Genomic DNA, 22,521 nt, shown 5'->3' on the forward strand with positions numbered 1-22,521 from the left:
CTAGTCTCCAAACCAGTACTACTAAATAACCCCCTAGTCTCCAAGCCACGACTACTAAATAACCCCCTAGCCTCCAAGCCACTACGACTGAATGACCCACTAGCCTCCAAGCCACTACTACTAAATAACCCCCTAGCCTCCAAGCCACTACTACAAAATAACCACCTAGCCTCCAAGCCACTACTACTAAATAACCCCCTAGCCTCCAAGCCACTACTACTAAATAACCCCCTAGCCTCCAAGCCACTACTACTAAATAACAACCCTAGCCTCCAAGCCACTACTACTAAATAACCCCCTAGCCTCCAAGCCACTACTCCTAAATAACCCCCCTAGTATCCAAGCCACGACTGCTAAATAACCCCCCTAGCCTCCAAGCAACGATGACTAAATAACCCCCTAGCCTCCAAGCCACTACCACCAAATAACCACCCTAGTCTCGAAGCCACGACTACTAAATAACCCCCTAGCCTCCAAGCAACTACTACTAAATAACCCCCCTGGTCTCCAAGCAACGATGACTAAATAACCCCCCTAGCCACCAAGGCACTACTACTAAATACCCCCCTAGCCTCCAAGCCACTACTACTAAATAACCCCGTAGCCTCCAAGCCACTACTACTAAATAACCCCTCTAGTCTCCAAGCCACTACTACTAAATAACCCCCCTAGTCTCCAAGCCACTACTACTAAATAACCCCCAGTCTCCAAGCCACTACTACTAAATAACCCCCAGCCTCAAAGCCACAACTACTAAATAACCCCCTCGTTCCAAGCCACTACTAAATAACCCTGTAGCCTCCAAGCCATGACTACTAAATAACCCCCCTAGTCTCCAAGCCACTACAACTAAATAATCCCCCTACGCCTCCAAGCCACTACTACTAAATAACCCCCTAGCCTCCAAGCCACTACTACTAAATAACCCCCCTAGCATCCAAGCCACGACTGCTAAATAACCCCCTAGCCTCCCCTACTAAATAACCCCACTAGCCACTACTACTAAATATCCCTGTAGCCTCCAAGCCACTAAGTCTCCAAGCCACTACTAAATAACCCCCTAGTCTCCAAGCCACAACTACTAAATAACCCCCTAGTCTACAAGCCACTAACTAAATAACCCCTAGTCTCCAAGCCACTACTACTAAATAACCCCCTAGCCTCCAAGCCACTACTACTAAATAACCACCCTAGTCTCAAAGCCACGACTACTAAACAACCCCTAGTCTCCAAGCAACTACTACTAAATAACCCCCCTGGTCTCCAAGCAACGATGACTCTAAATAACCCTCCTCCAAGCCACTACTAAAATAACCCCTAGACTCTAAGCCACTACTACTAAATAACCCCCTAGCCTCCAAGCCACTACTACTAAATAACCCCCCTAGCCTCCAAGCCACTACTAACTAAATAACCCCCTAGCCTCCAAGCCACTACTACTAAATAACCCCTAGACTCCAAGCCACTACTACTAAATAACGCCTAGCCTCCAAGCCACTACTACTAAATAACCCCCTAGCCTCCAAGCCACTACTCAATAACCCTAGCCTCCAAGCCATGACTACTAAATAACCCCCCCCTAGCCACTACTACTAAATAACCCCCCTAGCCTCCAAGCCACTACTACTAAATAACCCTAGCCTCCAAGCCAATATAACTAAATAACCGCCCTACTCCAAAATATAACTAAATAAAAATAACCCCTAGCCTCCAAGTCACTTCTACTAAATAACCCCTAGACTTCCAAGCCACTACTACTAAATAACCCCCAACCTCCAAGCCACTACTACAAAATAACCCCTAGTCTCCAAGCCACGACTACTACATAACCCCCTAGTCTCCAAGCCACTACTACTAAATAACCCCACTAGCCTCCAAGCCACGACTACTAAATAACTCCCTAGCCTCCAAGCCACTACTACTAAATAACCCCTTGCCTCCAAGCCACAACTACTAAATAACTCCCCTTGCCTCCAAGCCACTACTACTAAATAAACACCCAAGCCTCCAAGCCATTACTACGAAATAACACCCCTAACCTCCAAGCAACTACTACTAAATAATCCCCCTAGCCTCCAAGCCACTACTACAAAATAACCCCCCTAGCCTCCAAGCAACTACTACTAAATAATCCCCTTAGCCTCCAAGCCACTACTACTAAATGACCCCCTAGCCACCAAGCCACTACTAAAAAATAACCCCCTAGTCTCCAAGCCATGACTACTAAATAACCCCTAGTCTCCAAGCCATGACTACTAAATAACCCCCTAGTCTCCAAGCCATGACTACTAAATAACCCCCTCGCCTCCAAGCCACTACTACTAAATAACCGCCCTAGCCTCCAAGCCACTACTACTAAATAACCCTGTAGCCTCCAAGCCAGAAATACTAAATAACCTCCCTAGCCTCCAAGCCACTACTACTAAATAACCCCCCTAGCCTCCAAGCCACTACTACTAAATAACCCTGTAGCCTCCAAGCCAGTACTACTAAATAACCCCCCTAGCCTCCAAGCCACTACTACTAAATAACCCCCTCGTCTCCAAGCCACTACTACTAAATAACCCACCGAGCCTCCAAGCCACGACTACTAAATAACCCCCTAGTCTCCAAGCCACGACTACTAAATAACCCCCCTAGCCTCCAAGCCACCACTACTAAATAACCCCCCTAGCCTCCAAGCCACTACTACTAAATAACCCCCAATCCACTTCAACTAAATAACCCCCCTGCCTCCAAGTCACTTCTATTAAATAACCCCCTTGCCTCCAAGCCACGACTACTAAATAACCCCCTAGCCTCCAAGACCACTACTACTAAATAACCCTGCCTCCAAGCCACTACAACTAAATAACCACCCGAGTTTACTAAATTACCCCGTAAAACTACTGAATAACCCACCTAGTCTCCAAGCCACTACTACTAAATAACCCCCTAGTCTCCAAGACACTACTACTAAATAACCCCCTAGTCTCCAAGCCACTACAACTAAATAACCCCCTAGTCTCCAAGCCACGACTACTAAATAACCCCCTAGCCTCCAAGCCACTACCACTAAATAACAACCCTAGTCTCCAAGCCACGACTACTAAATAACTCCCTAGCCTCCAAGCCACTACTACTAAATAACCCCCTTGCCTCCAAGCCACTACTACTAAATAACCCCCCTAGACTCCAAGCCACTACTACTAAATAACCCCCTAGTCTCCAAACCAGTACTACTAAATAACCCCCTAGTCTCCAAGCCACGACTACTAAATAACCCCCCTAGCCTCCAAGCCACTACGACTGAATGACCCACTAGCCTCCAAGCCACGACTACTGACTAAATAACTCCCCTAGCCTCCAAGCCACTACTACAAAATAACCACCTAGCCTCCAAGCCACTACTACTAAATAACCCCCTAGCCTCCAAGCCACTACTACTAAATAACCCCCTAGCCTCCAAGCCACTACTACTAAATAACAACCCTAGCCTCCAAGCCACTACTACTAAATAACCCCCAAGCCTCCAAGCACTACTACTAAATAACCCCCCTGGTCTCCAAGCCACGACTGACTAAATAACCCCCCTAGCCACCAAGGCACTACTACTAAATACCCCCTAGCCTCCAAGCCACTACTACTAAATAACCCCCTAGCCTCCAAGCCACTACTACTAAATAACCCCTCTAGTCTCCAAGCCACTACTACTAAATAACCCCCCTAGTCTCCAAGCCACTACTACTAAATAACCCCCCTGTCTCCAAGCCACTACTACTAAATAACCCCCAGCCTCAAAGCCACACTACTAAATAACCCCCTTGTCTCCAAGCCACTACTAAATAACCCTGTAGCCTCCAAGCCATACTACTAAATAACCCCCTAGTCTCCAAGCCAACAACTAAATAATCCCCCTTGCCTCCAAGCCACTACTACTAAATAACCCCCTAGCCTCCAAGCCACTACTACTAAATAACCCCCTAGCATCCAAGCCACGACTGCTAAATAACCCCCCTAGCCTCCAAGCAACTACTACTAAATAACCCCCTAGCCTCCAAGCCCTGTACTACTACTAAATAACCCCCTAGTCTCCAAGCCACTACTACTAAATAACCCCCTAGTCTCCAAGCCACAACTACTAAATAACCCCCTAGTCTACAAGCCACCAAGCCACTACAACTAAATAACCCCCTAGTCTCCAAGCCACGACTACTAAATAACCCCTAGCCTCCAAGCCACTACCACTAAATAACCACCCTAGTCTCAAATAAATTACCCCGTAGTCTCCAAGCCACTACAACTAAATAACCCCCTAGTCTCCAAGCCACTACTACTAAATAACCCCCTAGCCTCCAAGCCACTACTACTAAATAAAGCCACCTAAATAACTCCCTAGCCTCCAAGCCACTACTACTAAATAACCCCCTTGCCTCCAAGCCACTACTACTAAATAACCCCCTTGACTCTCCAAGCCACTACTAAAATAACCCCCTAGTCTCCAAACCAGTACTACTAAATAACCCCCTAGTCTCCAAGCCACGACTACTAAATAACCCCCTAGCCTCCAAGCCACTACGACTGAATGACCCACTACTACCACGACTAAATAACCCCCTAGCCTCCAAGCCACTACCACTAAATAACCCCCTAGTCTCCAAGCCACGACAACTAAATAACCCCCTAGTCTCCAAGCCACAACTACTAAATCACCCCCTAGTCTACAAGCCACGACAACTAAATAACCCCCTAGTCTCCAAGCCACGACTACTAAATAACCCCCTAGCCTCCAAGCCACTACCACTAAATAACCACCCTAGTCTCAAAGCCACGACTACTAAATAACCCCCTAGCCTCCAAGCAACTACTACTAAATAACCCCCCTGGTCTCCAAGCAACGATGACTCAATAACCCTGTAGCCTCCAAGCCATGACTACTAAATAACCCCCTAGACTCTAAGCCACTACTACTAAATAACCCCCCTAGCCTCCAAGCCACTACTACTAAATAACCCCCCTAGCCTCAAAGCCACTATAACTAAATAACCCCCCTAGCCAACAAGCCACTACTACTAAATAACCCCCTAGACTCCAAGCCACTACTACTAAATAACGCCTCTAGCCTCCAAGCCACTACTACTAAATAACCCCCCTAGCCTCCAAGCCACTACTCAATAACCCTGTAGCCTCCAAGCCATGACTACTAAATAACCCCCCTAGCCACTACTACTAAATAACCCCCCTAGCCTCCAAGCCACTACTACTAAATAACCCTGTAGCCTCCAAGCCAATATAACTAAATAACCGCCCTAGCCTCCAAGCCAATATAACTAAATAACCCCCCTAGCCTCCAAGTCACTTCTACTAAATAACCCCCTAGACTCCAAGCCACTACTACTAAATAACCCCCTAACCTCCAAGCCACTACTACAAAATAACCCCCTAGTCTCCAAGCCACGACTACTACATAACCCCCTAGTCTCCAAGCCACTACTACTAAATAACCCCACTAGCCTCCAAGCCACGACTACTAAATAACTCCCTAGCCTCCAAGCCACTACTACTAAATAACCCCCTTGCCTCCAAGCCACAACTACTAAATAACTCCCCTTGCCTCCAAGCCACTACTACTAAATAACCCCAAGCCTCCAAGCCATTACTACGAAATAACACCCCTAACCTCCAAGCAACTACTACTAAATAATCCCCCTAGCCTCCAAGCCACTACTACAAAATAACCCCCCTAGCCTCCAAGCAACTACTACTAAATAATCCCCTTAGCCTCCAAGCCACTACTACTAAATGACCCCCTAGCCACCAAGCCACTACTAAAAAATAACCCCCTAGTCTCCAAGCCATGACTACTAAATAACCCCCTAGTCTCCAAGCCATGACTACTAAATAACCCCCTAGTCTCCAAGCCATGACTACTAAATAACCCCCTCGCCTCCAAGCCACTACTACTAAATAACCGCCCTAGCCTCCAAGCCACTACTACTAAATAACCCTGTAGCCTCCAAGCCAGAAATACTAAATAACCTCCCTAGCCTCCAAGCCACTACTACTAAATAACCCCCCTAGCCTCCAAGCCAGTACTACTAAATAACCTCCCTAGCCTCCAAGCCACTACTACTATATAACCCCCCTAGCCTCCAAGCCACTACTACTAAATAACCCTGTAGCCTCCAAGCCAGTACTACTAAATAACCCCCCTAGCCTCCAAGCCACTACTACTAAATAACTCCCTAGCCTCCAAGCCACTACTACAAAATAACCCCCTAGTCTCCAAGCCACGACTACTAAATAACCCCCTAGTCTCCAAGCCACGACTACTAAATAACCCCCTTGTCTCCAAGCCACTACTACTATATAACCCCCTAGCCTCCAAGCCACTACTACTAAATAACCCTGTAGCCTCCAATCCACTACAACTAAATAACCCCCCTGGCCTCCAAGTCACTTCTATTAAATAATCCCCCTTGCCTCCAAGCCACGACTACTAAATAACCCCCCTAGCCTCCAAGACCACTACTACTAAATAACCCTGTAGCCTCCAAGCCACTACCACTAAATAACCACCCGAGTTTCGAAGCCACGACTACTAAATTACCCCGTAGTCTCCAAGCCACAACTACTGAATAACCCACCTAGTCTCCAAGCCACTACTACTAAATAACCCCCTAGTCTCCAAGACACTACTACTAAATAACCCCTAGTCTCCAAGCCACTACAACTAAATAACCCCCTAGTCTCCAAGCCACGACTACTAAATAACCCCCTAGCCTCCAAGCCACTACCACTAAATAACAACCCTAGTCTCCAAGCCACGACTACTAAATAACTCCCTAGCCTCCAAGCCACTACTACTAAATAACCCCCTTGCCTCCAAGCCACTACTACTAAATAACCCCCCTAGACTCCAAGCCACTACTACTAAATAACCCCCCTAGTCTCCAAACCAGTACTACTAAATAACCCCCCTAGTCTCCAAGCCACGACTACTAAATAACCCCCTAGCCTCCAAGCCACTACGACTGAATGACCCACTAGCCTCCAAGCCACGACTACGACTAAATAACTCCCCTAGCCTCCAAGCCACTACTACAAAATAACCACCTAGCCTCCAAGCCACTACTACTAAATAACCCCCTAGCCTCCAAGCCACTACTACTAAATAACCCCCTAGCCTCCAAGCCACTACTACTAAATAACAACCCTAGCCTCCAAGCCACTACTACTAAATAACCCCCTAGCCTCCAAGCCACTACTCCTAAATAACCCCCCTAGTATCCAAGCCACGACTGCTAAATAACCCCCCTAGCCTCCAAGCAACGATGACTAAATAACCCCTAGCCTCCAAGCCACTACCACCAAATAACCACCCTAGTCTCCAAGCCACGACTACTAAATAACCCCCTAGCCTCCAAGCAACTACTACTAAATAACCCCCCTGGTCTCCAAGCAACGATGACTAAATAACCCCCCTAGCCACCAAGGCACTACTACTAAATACCCCCCTAGCCTCCAAGCCACTACTACTAAATAACCCCGTAGCCTCCAAGCCACTACTACTAAATAACCCCTCTAGTCTCCAAGCCACTACTACTAAATAACCCCCCTAGTCTCCAAGCCACTACTACTAAATAACCCCCCAGTCTCCAAGCCACTACTACTAAATAACCCCCCAGCCTCAAAGCCACAACTACTAAATAACCCCCCTCGTCTCCAAGCCACTACTAAATAACCCTGTAGCCTCCAAGCCATGACTACTAAATAACCCCCCCCTAGTCTCCAAGCCACTACAACTAAATAATCCCCCCTCGCCTCCAAGCCACTACTACTAAATAACCCCCCTAGCCTCCAAGCCACTACTACTAAATAACCCCCCTAGCATCCAAGCCACGACTGCTAAATAACCCCCCTAGCCTCCAAGTCACTTCTACTAAATAACCCCTCTAGCCTAGAAGCCACTACTACTAAATATCCCTGTAGCCTCCAAGCCACTACCACTAAATAACCCCCTAGTCTCCAAGCCACGACAACTAAATAACCCCCTAGTCTCCAAGCCACAACTACTAAATCACCCCCTAGTCTACAAGCCACGACAACTAAATAACCCCCTAGTCTCCAAGCCACGACTACTAAATAACCCCCTAGCCTCCAAGCCACTACCACTAAATAACCACCCTAGTCTCAAAGCCACGACTACTAAATAACCCCCTAGCCTCCAAGCAACTACTACTAAATAACCCCTAGGTCTCCAAGCCCCGATGACTCAATAACCCTGCCTCCAAGCCACTACTACTAAATAACCCCCTAGCCTCCAAGCCACTACTACTAAATAACCCCCTAGCCTCCAAGCCACTACTACTAAATAACCCCCCTAGCCTCAAAGCCACTATAACTAAATAACCCCCCTAGCCACCAAGCCACTACTACTAAATAACCCCCTAGACTCCAAGCCACTACTACTAAATAACGCCTCTAGCCTCCAAGCCACTACTACTAAATAACCCCCCTAGCCTCCAAGCCACTACTCAATAACCCTGTAGCCTCCAAGCCATGACTACTAAATAACCCCCCTAGCCACTACTACTAAATAACCCCCCTAGCCTCCAAGCCACTACTACTAAATAACCCTGTAGCCTCCAAGCCAATATAACTAAATAACCGCCCTAGCCTCCAAGCCAATATAACTAAATAACCCCCCTAGCCTCCAAGTCACTTCTACTAAATAACCCCCTAGACTCCAAGCCACTACTACTAAAGAACCCCCTTGCCTCCAAGCCACTACTACTAAATAACCCCCCTAGCCTCCAAGCCACAACTACTAAATAACCCCCCTAGTCTCCAAGCCACTACTACTGAATAACCCCCCTAGCCTCTAAGCCACTACTACTAAATAACCCCCTAGCCTCCAAGCCACTACTACTAAATAACCCCCTAGCCTCTACTACTAAATAACCCCCCTAGCCACCAAGCCACTATTACTAAATAACCCTGTTGCCTCCAAGCCAATATAACTAAATAACCCTCCTAGCCTCCAAGCCACTTCTACTAAATAACCCCCTAGACTCCAAGCCACTACTACTAAATAACCCCCCTTGCCTCCAAGCCACTACTACTAAATAACCCCACTAGCCTCCAAGCCACGACTACTAAATAACCCCCCTAGTCTCCAAGCCACTACTACTGAATAACCCCCCTAGCCTCTAAGCCACTACTACTAAATGACCCCCCTAGCCTCCAAGCCACTACTACTAAATAACCTCCCTAGCCTCCAAGCCACTACTACTAAATAACCCCCCTAGCCTCCAAGCCACTACTACTAAATAACCCTGTTGCCTCCAAGCCAATATAACTAAATAACCCCCCTAGCCTCCAAGTCCACTACTAAATAACCCCCTAGACTCCAAGCCACTACTACTAAATAACCCCCTAGCCTCCAAGCCACTACTACTAAATAACCCCCTAGCCTCCAAGCCACGACTACTAAATAACCCCCCCCAGCCTCCAAGCCACTACTACTAAATAACCCTGTAGCCTCCAAGCCACTACCACTAAATAATCCCCTAGCCTCCAAGCCACTACAACTAAATAACCCCTAGTCTACAAGCCACAACTACTAAATCACCCCTAGTCTCCAAGCCACGACAACTAAATAACCCCCTAGTCTCCAAGCCACAACTACTAAATCACCCCCCTAGTCTCCAAGCCACGACTAAATAACCCCCTAGTCTCCAAACCACGACTACTAAATAACCCCCTAGCCTCCAAGCCACTACCACTAAATAACCTCCTAGTCTCAAAGCCACGACTACTAAATAACCCCCTAGCCTCCAAGCAACTACTACTAAATAACCCCTGGTCTCCAAGCAACGATGACTCAATAACCCTGTAGCCTCCAAGCCATGACTACTAAATAACCCCCCTAGCCACTACTACTAAATAACCCCCCTAGCCTCCAAGCCACTAGTACTAAATAACCCTGTAGCCTCCAAGCCAATATAACTAAATAACCCCCTAGCCTCCAAGTCACTTCTACTAAATAACCCCTAGACTCCAAGCCACTACTACTAAAGAACCCCCCTTGCCTCCAAGCCACTACTACTAAATAACCCCCCTAGCCTCCAAGCCACGACTACTAAATAACCCCCTAGTCTCCAAGCCACTACTACTGAATAACCCCCTAGCCTCTAAGCCACTACTACTAAATAACCCCCCTAGCCTCCAAGCCACTACTACTAAATAACCCCCTAGCCTCCAAGCCACTACTACTAAATAACCCCCCTAGCCACCAAGCCACTATTACTAAATAACCCTGTTGCCTCCAAGCCAATATAACTAAATAACCCCCCTAGCCTCCAAGCCACTTCTACTAAATAACCCCCTAGACTCCAAGCCACTACTACTAAATAACCCCCCTTGCCTCCAAGCCACTACTACTAAATAACCCCACTAGCCTCCAAGCCACGACTACTAAATAACCCCCTAGTCTCCAAGCCACTACTACTGAATAACCCCCTAGCCTCTAAGCCACTACTACTAAATAACCCCCCTAGCCTCCAAGCCACTACTACTGAATAACCCCCCTAGCCTCTAAGCCACTACTACTAAATGACCCCCCTAGCCTCCAAGCCACTACTACTAAATAACCTCCCTAGCCTCCAAGCCACTACTACTAAATAACCCCCTAGCCACCAAGCCACTACTACTAAATAACCCTGTTGCCTCCAAGCCAATATAACTAAATAACCCCCCTAGTCTCCAAGCCACTACTACTGAATAACCCCCTAGCCTCCAAGCCACTACTACTAAATAACCCCCTAGCCTCCAAGCCACTACTACTAAATAACCCCCTAGCCTCCAAGCCACTACTACTAAATAACCCCCTAGCCTCCAAGCCACTACTACTAAATAACCCCCTAGCCTCCAAGCCACTACTCAATAACCCCCCTCCAAGCCATGACTACTAAATAACCCCCCTAGCCACTACTACTAAATAACCCCCCTAGCCACCAAGCCGCTACTACTAAATAACCCTGTAGCCTCCAAGCCACTACTACTAAATAACCCCCCTAGCCTCCAAGCCACTACTACTAAATAACCCCCCTAGCCACTACTACTAAATAACCCTGTTGCCTCCAAGCCAATATAACTAAGTAACCCCCCTAGCCTCCAAGTCACTTCTACTAAATAACCCCCTAGACTCCAAGCCACTACTACTAAATAACCCCCCTTGCCTCCAAGCCACTACTACTAAATAACCCCCCTAGCCTCTAAGACACTACTACTAAATAACCCCCCTAGTCTCCAAGCCACTACTACTAAATAACCCTGTTGCCTCCAAGCCACTACTACTAAATAACCCCCCTAGTCTCCAAGCCACTACTACTAAATAACCCCCTTAGCCTCCAAGCCACTACTACTAAATAACCCCCTAGTCTCCAAGCCACTACTACTAAATAACCCTGTTGCCTCCAAGCCCCTACTACTAAATAACCCCCCTAGCTAAGCCACTACTACTACATAACCCCCTAGCCTCTAAGCCACTACTACTAAATAACCCCCCTAGCCTCCAAGCCACTACTACTAAATAACCCCCTAGCCTCCAAGCCACTACTACTAAATAACCCCCCTAGCCTCCAAGCCACTACTACTAAATAACCCCCTAGCCTCCAAGCCACTACTACTAAATAACCCCCTAGTCTCCAAGTCACTACTACTAAATAACCCCCTAGTCTCCAAGTCACTACTACTAAATAACCCCCCTAGTCTCCAAGCCACTACTACTAAATAACCCCTAGCCTCCAAGCCACTACTACTAAATAACCCCCTAGCCTCCAAGCCACTACTACTAAATAACCCCCTAGCCTCCAAGCCACTACTACTAAATAACCCCATAGCCTCCAAGCCACTACTACTAAATAACCCCCTAAGCCTCCAAGCCACTACTACTAAATAACCCCCTAGCCTCCAAGCCACTACTACTAAATAACCCCCTAGTCTCCAAGCCACTACTACTAAATAACCCCCCTAGCCTCCAAGCCACTACTACTAAATAACCCCCTAGCCTCCAAGCCACTACTACTAAATAACCCCCCTAGTCTCCAAGCCACTACTACTAAATAACCCTGTTGCCTCCAAGCCACTACTACTAAATAACCCCCTAGCCTCTAAGCCACTACTACTAAATAACCCCCTAGCTCCAAGCCACGACTACTAAATAACCCCCCTAGTCTCCAAGCCACTACTACTAAATAACCCCCCTAGCCTCCAAGCCACTACTACTAAATAACCCCCTAGCCTCTACTACTAAATAACCCCCCTAGCCACCAAGCCACTATTACTAAATAACCCTGTTGCCTCCAAGCCAATATAACTAAATAACCCCCTAGCCTCCAAGCCACTACTACTAAATAACCCCTAGACTCCAAGCCACTACTACTAAATAACCCCCTTGCCTCCAAGCCACTACTACTAAATAACCCCCTAGCCTCCAAGCCACTACTAAATAACCCCCTAGTCTCCAAGTCACTACTACTAAATAACCCCCTAGCCTCCAAGCCACTACTACTAAATACCCCCCTCCAGCCTCCAAGCCACTACTACTAAATAACCTCCCTAGCCTCCAAGCCACTACTACTAAATAACCCCCCTAGGCACCAAGCCACTACTACTAAATAACCCTGTTGCCTCCAAGCCAATATAACTAAATAACCCCCCTAGCCTCCAAGTCACTTCTACTAAATAACCCCCTAGACTCCAAGCCACTACTACTAAATAACCCCCCTTGCCTCCAAGCCACTACTACTAAATAACCCCCTAGCCTCCAAGCCACGACTACTAAATAACCCCTAGCCTAGAAGCCACTACTACTAAATAACCCTGTAGCCTCCAAGCCACTACCACTAAATAACCCCTAGTCTCCAAGCCACGACAACTAAATAACCCCTAGTCTCCAAGCCACAACTACTAAATCACCCCTAGTCTCCAAGCCACGACAACTAAATAACCCCCTAGTCTCCAAGCCACAACTACTAAATCACCCCCTAGTCTCCAAGCCACGACAACTAAATAACCCCCTAGTCTCCAAGCCACGACTACTAAATAACCCCCTAGCCTCCAAGCCACTACCACTAAATAACCACCCTAGTCTCAAAGCCACGACTACTAAATAACCCCCTAGCCTCCAAGCAACTACTACTAAATAACCCCCCTGGTCTCCAAGCAACGATGACTCAATAACCCTGTAGCCTCCAAGCCATGACTACTAAATAACCCCCCTAGCCACTACTACTAAATAACCCCCCTAGCCTCCAAGCCACTAGTACTAAATAACCCTGTAGCCTCCAAGCCAATATAACTAAATAACCCCCCTAGCCTCCAAGTCACTTCTACTAAATAACCCCCTAGACTCCAAGCCACTACTACTAAAGAACCCCCCTTGCCTCCAAGCCACTACTACTAAATAACCCCCCTAGCCTCCAAGCCACGACTACTAAATAACCCCCTAGTCTCCAAGCCACTACTACTGAATAACCCCCCAAGCCAGTAGCCTCTAAGCCACTACTACTAAATAACCCCCTAGCCTCCAAGCCACTACTACTAAATAACCCCCTAGCCTCCAAGCCACTACTACTAAATAACCCCCTAGCCACCAAGCCACTATTACTAAATAACCCTGTTGCCTCCAAGCCAATATAACTAAATAACCCCCATAGCCTCCAAGACACTTCTACTAAATAACCCCCTAGACTCCAAGCCACTACTACTAAATAACCCCTTGCCTCCAAGCCACTACTACTAAATAACCCCCCTAGCCTCCAAGCCACGACTACTAAATAACCCCCCTAGTCTCCAAGCCACTACTACTGAATAACCCCCTAGCCTCTAAGCCACTACTACTAAATAACCCCTAGCCTCCAAGCCACTACTACTGAATAACCCCCCTAGCCTCTAAGCCACTACTACTAAATGACCCCCCTAGCCTCCAAGCCACTACTACTAAATAACCTCCCTAGCCTCCAAGCCACTACTACTAAATAACCCTCCTAGCCACCAAGCCACTACTACTAAATAACCCTGTTGCCTCCAAGCCAATATAACTAAATAACCCCCCTAGCCTCCAAGTCACTTCTACTAAATAACCCCCCTAGACTCCAAGCCACTACTACTAAATAACCCCCGTTACCTCCAAGCCACTACTACTAAATAACCCCCTAGCCTCCAAGCCACTACTACTAAATAACCCCCTAGTCTCCAAGCCACTACTACTAAATAACCCCCTAGCCTCTAAGCCACTACTACTAAATAACCCCCTAGCCTCCAAGCCACTACTACTGAATAACCCCCTAGCCTCTAAGCCACTACTACTAAATAACCCCCCTAGCCTCCAAGCCACTACTACTAAATAACCCCCTAGCCTCCAAGCCACTACTACAATAACCCCCTCCAAGCCATGACTACAAATAACCCCCCTAGCCTAGCCACTACTACTAAATAACCCCCCCTAGCCTCCAAGCCACTACTACTAAATAACCCCCTAGCCACTACTACTAAATAACCCTGTTGCCTCCAAGCCAATATAACTAAGTAACCCCCCTAGCCTCCAAGTCACTTCTACTAAATAACCCCTAGACTCCAAGCCACTACTACTAAATAACCCCCTAGCCTCCAAGCCACTACTACTAAATAACCCCTAGCCTCTAAGACACTACTACTAAATAACCCCCCTAGTCTCCAAGCCACTACTACTAAAAAACCCTGTTGCCTCCAAGCCACTACTACTAAATAACCCCCCTAGTCTCCAAGCCACTAATACTAAATAACCCCCCTAGCCTCCAAGCCACTACTACTAAATAACCCCCCTAGTCTCCAAGCCACTACTACTAAATAACCCTGTTGCCTCCAAGCCCCTACTACTAAATAACCCCCTAGCCTCTAAGCCACTACTACTAAATAACCCCCCTAGCCTCCAAGCCACTACTAGCCAAGCTACTACTAAATAACCCCCCTAGCCTCCAAGCCACTACTACTAAATAACCCCCCTAGCCTCCAAGCCACTACTACTAAATAACCCCCCTAGCCTCCAAGCCACTACTACTAAATAACCCCCTAGCCTCCAAGCCACTACTACTAAATAACCCCCTAGTCTACTACTAAATAACCCCCCTAGTCACACTACTACTAAATAACCCCCCTAGTCTCCAAGTCACTACTACTAAATCACTAAGCTACTACTAAATAACCCCCTAGTCTCCAAGCCACTACTACTAAATAACCCCCCTAGCCTCCAAGCCACTACTACTAAATAACCCCCTAGTCTCCAAGCCACTACTACTAAATAACCCCCTAGCCTCCAAGCCACTACTACTAAATAACCCCATAGCCTCCAAGCCACTACTACTAAATAACCCCCCTATAGCCTCCAAGCCACTACTACTAAATAACCCCCCTAGCCTCCAAGCCACTACTACTAAATAATCCCCCTAGTCTCCAAGCCACTACTACTAAATAACCCCCTAGCCTCCAAGCCACTACTACTAAATAACCCCCTAGCCTCCAAGCTACTACTACTAAATAACCCCCCTAGTCTCCAAGCCACTACTACTAAATAACCCTGTTGCCTCCAAGCCACTACTACTAAATAACCCCCCTAGCCTCTAAGCCACTACTACTAAATAACCCCCCTAGCCTCCAAGCCACTACTACTAAATAACCCCATAGCCTCCAAGCCACTACTACTAAATAACCCCATAGCCTCTAAGCCACTACTACTAAATAACCCCCCTAGCCTCCAAGCCACTACTACTAAATAACCCCCCATAGCCTCCTGAATTGCTTACAGAAAATTCAGAGATCCTAATGGCGACAGTATTGAGCATTAAATAAATACTACTATCCCACAAACACTTCCTCATGAAAACTATATATCATCTAGTCTTGTTCTGGTCCTCTATGGACTTCCACGACATCTCGGCCACTGAACCCTTCATCCACACCACATAAACATCACTCATTGACTTGAGGTTTTCGTTGAGTTGTCGTAGGTAAGACAGCCACAAGGGGGTGCTGTAGTACACAGTAATATATCCCAATAAATAACAGTAAGTGCTGGAGAGAGGGGAGGGGTGGTGGGAATGGTTTCAGGACACTGAGGCAGATTACGCAGGTTGGCACAGCAATGCACAGCTTAGCTGCACAGCAATTTGAGGCTGTTGCAGAATGCAGACACAGTAGTAACGTGAGACAGGAAGTACAGTCAAGATATCCAAATCCAGGTTTGCTCACACAACCTCACCAGGCTGGTCCCAGATCTGTTGTCTCCTTCTATAGACTCGTGCCCAGATCTGTGGTCTCCTTCTATAGCCTGGTCCCAGATCTGTGGTCTCGTTCTATAGACCTAGCTCTAGAGTCAGATGAAAGCATGGATACCATTGCTGTGTCTCTGTTTGCAGTTTGAATGAAGTTGCAAACCTAGCAGCAAACAAAACTACCTTAAAACCTCCTTCAAACTCCATGTACAGATACTGGACACAGAGACATACACATGGTCTCCACATGTTCATCTGAATCTGGGGAAGAAGATCAAGTCTTTCAATACCATAGTGATGAGTTACAACCTGTATTGGTGGCAAACAGAGAGTACAGTCACCTCATCATCTCCCTTCAGTCCAGAGGTGTGAATGAGAGTACAGCCACCTCATCACCTCCATACAGCCCAGTGGTGTGAATGAGACTACAGCCACCTCATCACCTCCATACAGCCCAGTGGTGTGAATGAGACTACAGCCACCTCATCATCTCTCTACAGTCCAGTGGTGTGAATGAGACTACCGCCACCTCATCACCTCTCTACAGTCCAGTGGTGTGAATGAGACTACAGCCACCTCATCACCTCTCTACAGTCCAGTGGTGTGAATGAGACTACAGCCACCTCATCACCTCTCTACAGTCCAGAGGTGTGAATGAGACTACAGTCACCTCATCATCTCCCTTCAGTCCAGTGGTGTGAATGAGACTACAGCCACCTCATCATCTCTCTACAGTCCAGTGGTGTGAATGAGACTACAGCCACCTCATCATCTCCATACAGTCCAGAGGTGTGAATGAGACTACAGCCACCTCATCATCTCCATACAGTCCAGTGGTGTGAAGGAGACTACAGCCACCTCATCATCTCCATACAGCCCAGTGGTGTGAAGGAGACTACAGCCACCTCATCATCTCTCTACAGTCCAGTGGTGTGAAGGAGACTACAGCCACCTCATCTCCATACAGCCCAGTGGTGTGAAGGAGACTACAGCCACCTCATCATCTCTCTACAGTCCAGTGGTGTGAATGAGACTACAGCCACCTCATCATCTCCATACAGCCCAGTGGTGTGGATGAGACTACAGCCACCTCATCATCTCTCTACAGTCCAGTGGTGTGAAGGAGACTACAGCCACCTCATCATCTCTCTACAGTCCAGAGGTGTGAATGAGACTACAGCCACCTCATCATCTCCATACAGTCCAGTGGTGTGACTGAGACTACAGCCACCTCATCACCTCTACAGTCCAGAGGTGTGAATGAGACTACAGCCACCTCATCATCTCCATACAGTCCAGAGGTGTGAATGAGACTACAGCCACCTCATCATCTCTCTACAGTCCAGAGGTGTGAATGAGACTACAGCCACCTCATCATCTCCATACAGTCCAGTGGTGTGAATGAGACTACAGTCACCTCATCACCTCTCTACAGTCCAGAGGTGTGAATGAGACTACAGCCACCTCATCACCTCTCTACAGTCCAGTGGTGTGAATGAGACTACAGCCACCTCATCATCTCCATACAGTCCAGTGGTGTGAATGAGACTACAGCCACCTCATCACCTCTCTACAGTCCAGTGGTGTGAATGAGACTACAGCCACCTCATCATCTCCATACAGTCCAGAGGTGTGAATGAGACTACAGCCACCTCATCATCTCCATACAGTCCAGTGGTGTGAATGAGACTACAGCCACCTCATCATCTCCATACAGTCCAGAGGTGTGAATGAGACTACAGCCACCTCATCATCTCTACAGTCCAGTGGTGTGAATGAGACTACAGCCACCTCATCATCTCTCTACAGTCCAGAGGTGTGAATGAGACTAGCCACCTCATCCAGAGTGGTGTGAATGAGACTACAGCCACCTCATCATCTCCTACAGTCCAGTGGTGTGAATGAGACTACAGCCACCTCATCATCTCCTACAGTCCAGAGGTGTGAATGAGACTACAGCCACCTCATCATCTCCATACAGTCCAGTGGTGTGAATGAGACTACAGCCACCTCATCATCTCTCTACAGTCCAGTGGTGTGAATGAGACTACAGTCAACTCATCACCTCTCTACAGTCCAGAGGTGTGAATGAGACTACAGCCACCTCATCATCTCCATACAGCCCAGTGGTGTGAATGAGACTACAGCCACCTCATCACCTCTCTACAGTCCAGTGGTGTGAATGAGACTACAGCCACCTCATCATCTCCATACAGCCCAGTGGTGTGAAGGAGACTACAGCCACCTCATCATCTCCATACAGTCCAGTGGTGTGAATGAGACTACAGCCACCTCATCACCTCTCTACAGTCCAGTGGTGTGAATGAGACTACAGCCACCTCATCATCTCCATACAGTCCAGTGGTGTGAATGAGACTACAGCCACCTCATCATCTCTCTACAGTCCAGAGGTGTGAATGAGACTACAGCCAAATTAGTGCATTCAGCGATTTCAGCCACACTCGACAGGCGTAAAAATCGAGCACACCACCATGCACCTATAGATAAACATTGGCAGGAGATTGGCCCGTTTATAGAGCTTTTAACGTGGAACCGACATAGAATACCACTTTTCCAACAAGTCAGTTGGTCTAATTTCTGCCCTGCTAGAGCTGCCCCGGTCAACTGTAAATGTAAAGGTCTTCTGAGCAACAACAGCTCAGCAGCGAAGAGGTAGGCCACACAAGGTCACAGAACGGGACCACCGAGTGCTGAAGTGCATAAAATTATCTGTCCCCGGTTGCAACATTCAACATGCGCTCCCGAGTGTCGATCTCAGTACTAGACGTGTCACTACAGACCATTGTTTGATTCCAGGCTGTATCACAACAGGCCGCGTGATTCACCACAAGAACAATTTGTCTGGGAGCTTCATGAAATGGGTTTCCATGGTCGAGCAGCCGCACACAAGCTAAGAAGACCATGTGCAATGTCAAGCGTCGCCTGGAGTGGTGTAAAGCTTGCCGCCATTGGACTCTGGAGCAGTGGAAACGCTTTTCTGTGGTGATGAATCACGCCTCACCATCTGCTGTTGGCTTGTGTGGGTGTATGTGCTATGCAACATAGCTGACTTGAAACATTGTTAACAGTTTCAGGGCCATGGGCATTTCTCGTGATGGAAAAATACAGAATAACATACCAGACTGTTTTTGTTAGAACTCAAACTTAACAATAACAGAAACCAGATATGTGATAACGGTATCTAGGGAATGAGCGCTTAGATACTCTACACAGAAACAGTTACATCTATCAACTGGAGCGCCTGGGGGCTGGTTCCAGTTCGTACGCCAACAATCAACGATAGGCTGGGTGAGTCTAAACCACTCCCACTCTCTACTCTGTGACAGGCCGGTTCAGAAGCAGGAATTACCTCTGTCAGAGTATATTATAATAATTTTGTCAGGTGACTCATTGTCATATTTATCCTGATACCAGATTTGAATTGACACAACCCTAACAGCTGACTGACTAGCTAGCTGACTGACTAGCAAGCTAGCTGACTGACTAGCTAGCTGACTGACTAGCTAGCTAACTAGCTAGCTAACTAACTAGCTAGCTCGCTGACTGACTAGCTAGCTGACTGACTAGCTAGCCGACTGACTAGCTAGCTGACTGACTCGCAAGCTGACTAGCAAGCTGACTAGCAAGCTGACTAGCAAGCTGACTGAGCAGCCAAAGCGACATCACTCGAGGGGCACAGCGACATCATTAGAGGGGCACAGTAACGGCACAGCGGGTAGAGGGCCAGTAGAGTAGAGCTCAGCCAGGGCAATAGAGGGTAGAGGGGCAGTAGAATAGTAGAGTAGAGCTCAGCCAGGGCAATAGAGGGTAGAGGGGCAGTAGAATAGTAGAGTAGAGCTCAGCCAGGGCAATAGAGGATAGAGGGGCAGTAGAATAGTAGAGTAGAGCTCAGCCAGGGCAATAGAGGGTAGAGGGGCAGTAGAATAGTAGAGTAGAGCTCAGCCAGGGCAATAGAGGGTAGAGGGGCAGTAGAATAGTAGAGTAGAGCTCAGCCAGGGCAATAGAGGATAGAGGGGCAGTAGAATAGTAGAGTAGAGCTCAGCCAGGGCAATAGAGGGTAGAGGGGCAGTAGAATAGTAGAGTAGAGTTCTGCCAGGGCAATAGAGGGTAGAGGGGCACTAGAATAGTAGAGTAGAGCTCAGCCAGGGCAATAGAGGATAGAGGGGCAGTAGAATAGTGGAGTAGAGCTCAGCCAGGGCAATAGAGTGGCAGTAGAGTAGAGCTCAGCCAGGGAAATAGAGGGTAGAGAGGCAGTAGAATAGTAGAGTAGAGCTCAGCCAGGGCAATAGAGGGTAGAGGGGCAGTAGAATAGTAGAGTAGAACTCAGCCAGGGCAATAGAGGGTAAAGGGGCAGTAGAATAGAACTCAGCCAGGGCAATAGAAGGTAGAGGGGCAGAATAGAGTAGAATAGTAGAGCAGAGCTCACCAGGGCAATAGAGGGGCAGTAGAGCAGAGCTCAGCCAGGGTAATAGAGGGGCAGTAGAGCAGAGCTCAGCCAGGGTAATAGAGGGGCAGTAGAGCAGAGCTCACCAGGGCAATAGAGGGGTAGTAGAGCAGAGCTCAGCCAGGGTAATATAGGGCCAGTAGAGCAGAGCTCGGCCAGGGTAATAGAGGGGCAGTAGAGCAGAGCTCGGGCAGGGTAATATAGGGGCAGTAGAGCAGAGCTCGGCCAGGGTAATATAGGGGCAGTAGAGCAGAGCTCAGCCAGGGTAATATAGGGGCAGTAGAGCAGAGCTCAGCCAGGGGTAATATAGGGGCAGGAGTAATAGAGGGGCAGTAGAGCAGAGCTCGGCCAGGGTAATATAGGGGCAGTAGAGCAGAGCTCAGCCAGGGTAATATAGGGGCCAGTAGAGCAGAGCCGGCCAGGGTAATAGAGGGGCAGTAGAGCAGGCAGTAGAGCAGAGCTCAGCCAGGGTAATATAGAGGAGCAGGGTAATAAAGGGGCAGTAGAGCAGAGCTCAGCCAGGGCAATAGAGGGGCAGTAGAGCAGAGCTCACCAGGGTAATATAGGGGCAGTAGAGCAGAGCTCAGCCAGGGTAATATAGGGGCAGTAGAGCAGAGCTCAGCCAGGGTAATATAGGGGCAGTAGAGCAGAGCTCAGCCAGGGCAGAGGTAATAGAATATAGGGGCAGTAGAGCAGAGCTCAGCCAGGGCAATAGAGGGGCCAGAGGTAATAGAGGGGCAGTAGAGCAGATCTCAGCCAGGGTAATAGAGGGGCAGTAGAGCAGAGCTCGGCCAGGGTAATAGAGGGGCAGTAGAGCAGAGCTCGGCCAGGGTAATATAGGGGGCAGTAGAGCAGGAGCTCAGCCAGGGTAGGGGCAGTAGAGCAGAGCTCACCAGGGTAATATAGGGGCAGTAGAGCAGAGCTCAGCCAGGGCAATAGAGGGGCAGTAGAGCAGAGCTCAGCCAGGGCAATAGAGGGGCAGTAGAGCAGAGCTCAGCCAGGGTAATATAGGGGCAGTAGAGCAGAGCTCAGCCAGGGTAATATAGGGGCAGTAGAGCAGAGCTCAGCCAGGGTAATATAGGGGCAGTAGAGCAGAGCTCAGCCAGGGCAATAGAGGGGCAGTAGAGCAGAGTTCACCAGGGTAATATAGGGGCAGTAGAGCAGAGCTCAGCCAGGGCAATAGAGGGCAGTAGAGCAGAGCTCACCAGGGGTAATAGAGGGGCAGTAGAGCAGATCTCAGCCAGGGTAATAGAGGGGCAGTAGAGCAGATCTCAGCCAGGGTAATAGAGGGGCAGTAGAGCAGAGCTCACCAGGGTAATAGAGGGGCAGTAGAGCAGATCTCAGCCAGGGTAATAGAGGGGCAGTAGAGCAGATCTCAGCCAGGGTAATAGAGGGGCAGTAGAGCAGAGCTCACCAGGGCAATAGAGGGGCAGTAGAGCAGAGCTCGGCCAGGGTAATAGAGGGGCAGTAGAGCAGATCTCAGCCAGGGTAATAGAGGGGCAGTAGAGCAGATCTCAGCCAGGGTAATAGAGGGGCAGTAGAGCAGATCTCAGCCGGGGTAATAGAGGGGCAGTAGAGCAGATCTCAGCCAGGGTAATAGAGGGGCAGTAGAGCAGATCTCAGCCAGGGTAATAGAGGGGCAGTAGAGCAGAGCTCAGCCAGGGCAATAGAGGGGCAGTAGAGCAGATCTCAGCCAGGGTAATAGAGGGGGCAGTCTCAGAGCAGATCTCAGCCAGGGTAATAGAGGGGCAGTAGAGCAGA

Source organism: Oncorhynchus masou, chromosome 31, assembly GCF_036934945.1.
Source record: "Oncorhynchus masou masou isolate Uvic2021 chromosome 31, UVic_Omas_1.1, whole genome shotgun sequence".
Lineage (NCBI taxonomy): Eukaryota > Metazoa > Chordata > Actinopteri > Salmoniformes > Salmonidae > Oncorhynchus > Oncorhynchus masou.